This window comes from Scardinius erythrophthalmus (genome assembly GCF_964197995.2).
Source record: "Scardinius erythrophthalmus genome assembly, chromosome: 18".
Classification (NCBI taxonomy): Eukaryota; Metazoa; Chordata; class Actinopteri; order Cypriniformes; family Leuciscidae; genus Scardinius; species Scardinius erythrophthalmus.
Genome location: NC_138238.1, coordinates 9,318,541 through 9,327,471, shown reverse-complemented (window position 1 = coordinate 9,327,471; position 8,931 = coordinate 9,318,541).

Here is an 8,931-nt window from a genome sequence, read left to right as displayed (position 1 = left end):
ACATTATTATTTACACTTTTACATTGTCGCCAGAAGCTTTGATAACAAAGCAATGTACAATAAATTGCATATGTCATGTTTGAGATGTTACAGTGAGTAGCTAAAGATGTAACTACAAAATCCAGTACAGCACAACAGATGTGCTGTCAGTTGAGTACTTGTAAACCATTGTTTACCTTGGAGAAATCTCACAACAAAGACTGAGAAAAAAATAATGTCCAATTAGGTTCAGAAAAAATTCTAAATTAACACACAAAATAAGTGTTTCTATATTATCAAAAATCAGTAATGGTGGGAAGCATATTTGACCTTGTCGCCATAACCAAATCTCTCTTCGGCTTTCTTCAATGGGCTGAGAGCTTGTCAATTGCAAGTAATCCCTTCAACAGCCTGACTGACAGTTTGGAGCTTTGCTCTTTCAAAGAGAAAAGCTATCATGACCTGTGAGCCAGGTCAATTCAACTGACTACAAATACAGTAGCGTAGAAGCATTAATCACCGACATTTGAATTAATGTATGAATTATGGTTGAATATATAGGAGGTCTCCAGATATATGAACTTGGTCATTTCTGTGGAAGAAAAATACAAATGAATTGTTAACAATATGGCTAATATGGAAAGCCCATGTTTCACATTACCTACCCATGGAAAACTTTCTGAATGAAAAGAACGTACTGGAATGTGCCACCAGAGGGAGGCAGAGTAGCAGAAATTTACCAGAGACGGTGCAAAATATCACAAGAAAAGTTTACCTCTGTACTATAACCTGAAATATTTTACACCAATCAACATGGAAATGTCTGGTTTTATTTTCTACAAGGTCCCTGGTGTCCATGAGGAAGCCTAAAATCTTTCAAGAATTAACCACAATCAGGGAAATAAAATGCAACCTAGTTTGCATTTTGGGAAATCATACTGCAGTAGAGAACCATCGTCTAAAGTTAAACATGAACAGGAAGTACATAACTTATTAAAGATAAATTATACATACACATTACCTGTCTGATTTCTACTACCGTGAAGTCATTGTTTGGGGCCGCCCCTCAGTATCATTTATACATTTAATTACAAGAGGAGTCTGATATTAGTATTATTTTAGCCCCCAGTCCCTACCCTAACCACAACAACACTATTACCACGTCTTTTATTTTTGTTGGTATTCAGCTCACAAGTATTCCCGTGGTCCATTACCTAAGTCGGGCATGACTCTACCCAACACAGTACTGTGCGTGTCCATGCATGAGTGTGCTTATGTGTGTGTAGTGTGTCTGGTGCGGTGGTACCTCTTGATAGGCAAGCAGATGTTTTTGGGAGGCCAGCGCTGCCAGGTTGAGTCTGAAATGGTTCTTTAGAGACCATTACCCAGCTCCTCTGATGGCAGTCAAATAGCTATCATTACTACACAGCCTGGGGAGGGATCACGGTTGTCAAAGGAAGAGAGAGAGAGAGAGAGAGAGAGAGAGAGAGAGAGAGAGAGAGAGAGAGAGAGAGAGAGAGAGAGAGAGAGAGAGAGAGAGAGAGAGAGAGAGAGAGAGAGAGAGAGAGAGAGAGAGAGAGAGAGAGAGAGAGAGAGAGGAGGGGAGGGGAGGGGTGAAAGGAGAGAAAAAAGGCTTGAGTTTAAAAATGAACATTTCAGAGTTAACAGCCCCCCAGCTTTTTCTACCCTATTAACTGCAATGCTGCTATTCCCCTGCTCTGTCGGGAGCAACCCTGCCATCCCCAGTACCACCAATATATGTAACATCCTTCTTTCTTGCTCTCCCTCTTCCTCTGTCTCTCAGTCTACCCGGCCTCTTCATCATCCCTTTCATTTTTATCCCGTCTCCCGCACTCTTCTCAACCTGTGATCTTTTCTTCCTCTTTTTCTCTCCTCCATCTCACCCTTTCCTGCGAAATTTTTTCCCACCCTGATCTCCTCAACTCTGAATTATATGTCCTTTGGTTTTGTAACCTTGTTATATCCTGTCATCAGAACAACATCATGCTCCAGTTAAGATGTGGCTGGGATAGTTTGCCTCAGTGTCCATCCCCTTTTTCTAGGACTCAGTTGAAATTAGGTATTTTAGCATGACTTGTAGGCCCTTTTTCCCCCCTTGAATGAATTATTTCTTCTTGTATTATTGCAATTTTTTTGATAAAAAGTCTGTGCAATGAACAAATGTAAATTTAATGCAATCTTTCTTTCTTTTTATCTATAGTAGCATAGAGTTTACTATTCAAGAACTAATATAATTTTTTATTGCATCACTACTTGTATTCGTTTTCTCCATTGCATTAAGCTTTGCTTTTATTATTGTCTTTTATAATTCATGTTGGATAAAATGTGTGCTAAATAAATAAATGTAAATTGAACGTTCTTTCTTCTGATGGAGGAATCCAGACATGATCAGAAGAGTGTTGATGGCTGAAGATGCCACCCGAGGTTTAACGTACAGCTGTGGTAGCCATGCGGCTGGATGTGACCTCCTCGTCCACCATGGGAGCAGCTAAATTGTATGTCTGCTGCATAATTCATAAGGGGTAAACGGGGAAGAGCACCTTCAATCAAAAGCAGTCCTCGATCGGCCCTCTAGGTGTCACTATTGCTTTGCACGTCTCACCAGAGTCCCTTCTTAAGAAAATAAGAGATTAATGCTGGGTTTGTCAGACGTGGTGCCTCTGTGACTGTGAGCATGATGGGATTATACTCACTTGACTATTTTTAATCTTTGTTTTATAGCCCCCCTCCGCAAACGGGACCTTCCAGTCAAAGAAAGGTGCAAAACAGGAGCCAAGCGGTTTAAAGCTGTATTAAAGGTGCTCTTAGTTTTACATATAAAGAAATAAAAAACACTTTTTAGAAATATCATTAACTTGATGCACAGCCACATGAAAAGACTTTAGTCATGTCAGTCTAGAAGAAAAAAGCTGTTTTATGCTGTATGTAGTGGTGGGCTGGTTCCTCATGGGCGCTGCCATATTTTATTCAAATAATTGACCAGGTTACTACTAATACTATAATAATGTGTTTATTTTATATAGTACTTTCATCCACTGCTCAAGGCACTTCACCAATCACAAGCTCAAACAAAACAAGCCAACAAACTAGGCTACAGACACAACAAAACAACAAAGCGGCAGCATTTAGTGGCAAACTTCATGCTTCCAGGCCAATAGGTGTCAGTGTAAATTCCTAAAGCACTGGAACTACTAAAGCAATTAAGTTAATTCTTGATTGCAATACACTAAATGTAAACAAAAACTTACTAAGTCCACCTTTCAAAATCGTCAGTGTAAGCTAGGCTACTATAAGTTTTTGGCCGCCTTTAGAATCAACGGTCATTTTCCCACGACTCTGTTGAATTTATAGTCAAAACGCAGGGGAGGACCGGCGCTAAATATTACCCTCAACAATTTGGTCTGTTGCCTTATTATTTCAACCTAGAATAGACATATGCTTCCTCCTCAATAGTGAGGTATTTTTAGATCTCACATCCGTCTATTCAATCAGACAGTTTATTTAAGAACATTTCATTTTGTGTGTGGGCTAATTGACACATCGGTATCAACAGGACCCATGTAAATTTCATCCTAATGTAATCAAGCTAATGGTTTATGGCCTAATGGATGCAGATTATAAAAAGAGGATGGATGTTTTATATACAATTTGCACCTAAACTTCGGGCCATTTATTTTGCTGACAAGAAAATGCTTCCCAAAAAGGGACTTGGATGAGGAATGCTTCATGAGGCAGTCACAGCAAAAAAAAAAAACGTGTGGTAGGAATGAGTTAACAACGGAGATGAATAAAGACCTGTATGAAACTGCCAGCCAATCCGTATTGAGATTAACACTTAGGACCCAAATGATTGGCTAGAATGGATTCAATGCATGTTCGTTGATAAGTACAAGATTCCAGGCCCACGTGGGGGCTTTACCATTGCGGAGCTGCCATTGGCTGAGAAGACTTCGCGAAGCCCCTCCCCCGCCCCGTGATTGGCTTCACACTTCTCTCCCTCTCTTGTTCGCAGTCTGCGGAAATACCCCTGCGCGAGTTGGGAGTCAGCGCGAGCGTCTTCGGCTCGTCGCTTCGCATCTATCAGAGAGCGCGTGAAACTAACACGGTTCTGACATTTGGTGCCGCACCTCTTAACAACCTTAATATGATTTCCTTTAAAAACATGATTATTAGATCTGATATTTAACTCTATCTTTTCCGCTTTTTTTCCTGTCTGGAAACACCATACGTGTAGCCCGGGGTTTTATATTTCATCCAGCTTGTGCTGCAAGGAATTACTGGATTCAGATTCTCTCTCTCTCAGAGTTTATCTCATGCATCCCGTTCATTCTCGGCCAGTAACAGGTTATATTTTGTTGGCAACGTATAAATTAGATGGGACACTATAGAATGCATCAAACAGACGTGCGCCTGCAAATATGCTGGCCATATGAAGCAGCTTGATCAGATCAGAAGCAGAAAAGTGCATATGTGTTTGGGGGTATTTACACATGGTTACTTCACGCATTGTTACTGATTGGACAGCCAGTGTAAATGCCCTCTAAGATGCAAGCAATCTGATCAATCAGTCAAGTGTAAATGCATCTAGTTCAGGCCAAAGAGTGTCTATAATATACCTGGAGAAACCTATCTGTTAATTTTCCCATGCATCTCAGTGGCACTTGCTCAGCTGGTGCATGACATTCTGCAAGCATGCACTTCTCATGGTAAAATGTCATCAAAATTGTGATGACAGATTTTTTTTTTTTTGAGCCAATCACCTGAACTTTCCATGTAGAGTGACGTGATTCGTTGATTCAACCAGATGGAACTGGATAAATATTCTGATATGTTCCAATCCACTCTGACTTCTGACCTGTAATGCTGCCTGAATCATAATCACACACTGTTCGTTCGACTGAGCCTGGTTTTCACAAGGTTTTTTTCTCCATTCTGTCACCTGATGGAGTTTTAGTTCCTTGTCACTGTCGCCTTTGTCTTTTAGCTTTGCTTAGTTAGGGACACTTAATATTCAACAATAATATTGATCTGCCTGCATTGACACCATTATATGAGAACTGAACTGAGCTGGACGATGACATCACTGTTTTCTCCAGAGCGGCTATATATATATATATATATATATATATATATATATATATATATATATATATATATATATATATATATGAAGAGTTCAGATGCAAAAGCCTCTAAGGCTTCTTCTTCTAGAATGATCATTTTTATCAAGCTCGTATATTTAAGTTCAGTAATTTAACTTAAATGGCAATGAAAATTACCTATTAATTGTCATTTAAGTGAAATTACTGAACTTAAATATACGAGCTTGATAAAAATGATCATTCTAGAAGAAAATTTTAGATGGCACTTAGAGGCTTTTGCATCTTAAAGGTCCCATGACATGCTACTTTTTGTAGGCTTTAATATAAGCCTTAGTGGTCCCTAGTACTGTATCTGAAATCTCTTTTCAAAAATTCAGCCTCGGTGCAGAATTATAGCCACTATAAGCCAGTCCCAGAATGAGCTTCCTTCCAACAGGCCGTTTCGGTGTCTGTAGCTTTAAATACTAATGAGGAGGAGAAAGGCAGCGCAAGGTGGAGGGTGGGTGTGGCCTTGACCATCTCGCGCAACGGTACCGAGGCGTGCATGTTTACGTTGGATATAGCAATGGCACGAAGACACGCAGTCGTTCAAGCATTTCAGTTTGACCCAGAATCTGATCCGGATGGAGAAGCAACAACTCAGCGGTTCCAGCAGGACATTTCCGAATGGTTAGTTTAAAATATTATGTCTGGATACGGTACTTTATTCGGATGGTTTACAGTTATTATCATGTAGCTAACGCTAACCTACTGTTGCCTTTTCATGAGAGATCTGTAACATCTGTAATTTATCTTATTACAATTACATCATCAAGTTCTGCAATCTTGAAATGCGGATATCGCGCGCGCCGTATAACCAACAGGAAAACGGTTATCCAAATAAGAAGTGTACAACACTCGCGTTTCAGTGTGTGTATTCACACACATAAACTGCATAGCTGCATAGCTAATGTGACAGCCACATTCTACGTGTAACAGTCTAGGCAACCATAAACAGTAAAGCAACACACTTATATATCATTAGTTGACTTACTTGTCCGAGGTGTGTAGCTGAGCCAAAGAGAGTGATCCAGACTTTAGTTTCAGACGTTCAGCAAGCCCAGCTCTGTATTAACCCTTCGATGTTCATTTGTAACGTTACATCCAATTATTGAGCAATTGTTATGCTTCGCTCGCTCAAAAGCCATGATATCTCTCGTGGACAAACTAAAATCGCGCGCACGCGTTCCTACTTCCTTCCTAGCTCATTTTCTCATGGGCGGAAAATATTCTCTGGGCGGGCAAAGCAGAGACAGGGGAGGTAACATTCCTCCTTATAACGTCACAAGGAGGAGATTCAAGATCAGCGCGATTGAGCGTCCATTTTCTCTAAGGCAGAGAAAGATAGCAAAAGCTCGATTTACACCGATTGAAATTTCTAGAAACTTGGGGACCATATACAGGCTAGGGGAACTCATATTAATGTTAAAAAACCTCAGAAAGTGAAAATTTCATGTCATGGGACCTTTAACTCTTCATATATATATATATATATATATATATATATATATATATATATATATATATATATATATGAACTAAATTAATAACCTTTTTCCAACAAAAATTTACTTCCTTAAGCTGGACTGACACTATTTTCTTCTAGATCTTTAGGCTACAGCATAAACAAACTTTGTTGCATTATTTTCCAGTTACCACTGTAAAGCTGCTTTAAAACAATCTGTATTGTAAAAAGCTCTATATAAATAAAGGTGACTTGACTTGACTTGACACTGTCCAAAAGCAAAAGACAAGGAAAATGTAATTTCTCACTTTTAGGAGTAAAATATGTTGTCTACTATTACAATATACCATTTGTATATACTTCATCAGCATTTTTTTCAATTGGATGTATTTCAATTGGAGCATCACATAACCACCCAAATAGTTTTAAGGTGGTCTTTCACTGCCGTATCAGGACAACTTTACACTAAAAATATTTTCAACCACCTCCGAATGTGGTTAAAGTGGACGACTTGTTCACACCTTATTTACTATCGTCTCATCTGAGCAGATGTAAACAGGGTTTTAGTCAATCATGCCTTTTCGGTTCCATGCCTGTCCATTATAGTGTTCACTCAAGCACCCACCCCCACAAACACACACACAAAACAGTATTATACTTACTTATGGTGCCGGTGGGATGCATGGCCTACGGTTCACATGGCGATGTTTGCTGTGATGGTTGCCGTGGCGATTGTTCTTTTCGAACCAATGTCCAATAGGTACCAGGCTTGACACCATGTCTGTCCAGTGGAAATGGACCTTGCTGTAGATGCAGAAGACTTGATTATATCTCCGTCACATTCAAATGCATTCATTTTAATCTACACCCCTTCTCTTTCTCACCACTGTCCTTAGCTAGCATGCATGCATGCAATATGGGATGGTTTTATGATACATCATAGTCAAATGTTACATTATTGTTAAATCACATGCACAGTCCTATGACTTGCACAGCATAACACTGATGAGAATGCATGCACATTGGTGTAATTTACATCTAAACACATCCATTAAGAGATACACATGACTTAAGATGCTTGGTCTGCCTCATTCTGAATCAGACTAGTGCACAAACACACAGTCTTTGCCCATGCATTATCCATATTCTGACACACACACACACACACACACACACACACACACACACACACACACACACACACACACACACACACACACTCCCAGATGCTGCCCTGCTGTGATGCCTGAAGCTAAGCAAGCCAGCAAGATTAATAACGACCCCTGCCTCCCAAAAGGCAGGGCAAAAAATACACTGTTTGCAGAGGGTCGAGAAGGAGAGGGAGAGAGAACGAGAGAGAGACTCTTTTTGTTGGCAGGTTAGTGCCATTCACTACCTCTAACACTCACAGACCCTCCCCCTGGGGCCACCGACATGGATTAATGTGTTTAGTACAATTATTTCATTTATTACTGTCTGGGGCTTTTTTCAGATAAGAACATTTTTCAGGTTGCTAACCATTATTACCTCTAGGACTTGCCAAGCGCTGGGGCTCGCGGTCAGAAGCTCCGCTCTTTTGTTAATGCTTCTGCTAGCATCTGTTTCACAGCTTCGCAACGAGATTGAGAGGAAGAGAGCTCCATCTTTCTCCTCTCGTACATTTTTTCCCCCCCTCTTTCATTTACATCATGCCAAATCTGTACAATTTCAGTGTTTGTTAAATGTAGCACGTAATTCTTAGGACATTCCATTTTGTCTGACAAATCCTTTCTGCTATTCTCTATGTTGGATTCTTTTCTTTGCCTGTTTTAGCGGTGTAGTGTAGATTATGATTATGTGGAGCAGCTGTATTACTGCAGGATCCTCAGCAGGTAGTCCTATAGTGCTCACCGACCGGCTGCCACTCTGAATGATGATACCTGCTTCAGAGGGTGGCACAGTGCTTAATCTATCACCCTATAGGCTATCTGTCTGCGCTAGTTCTCCTCCTCCCATGCCTGTTTGTGTGTGTTTTCCTCCTCAAACCATTCCAGTATTTGGCCCTTGCTTCACTTACTGTGCATTGCTATAGTATAAGCTCCCTTAATATTCATATAAATTTATATCGAAGAGAAAAGTTCACTATCAAAATCGGACTGTGTAATCAACCATCTTATCAGCTTCAATGTGCCCGACTGATGAGCTGGTGATGGGAAGGTCTCCGGACCTCTCCCCTTCCCCTTTCATCCACATTTTTTCTCTTCGTCGGTCCCTTCTCCTCATCTCGGTTTCTTAAGGTGCCAAGGACCCTCAAATATTTTAATCACTTAAAGAGGGTATTATAGA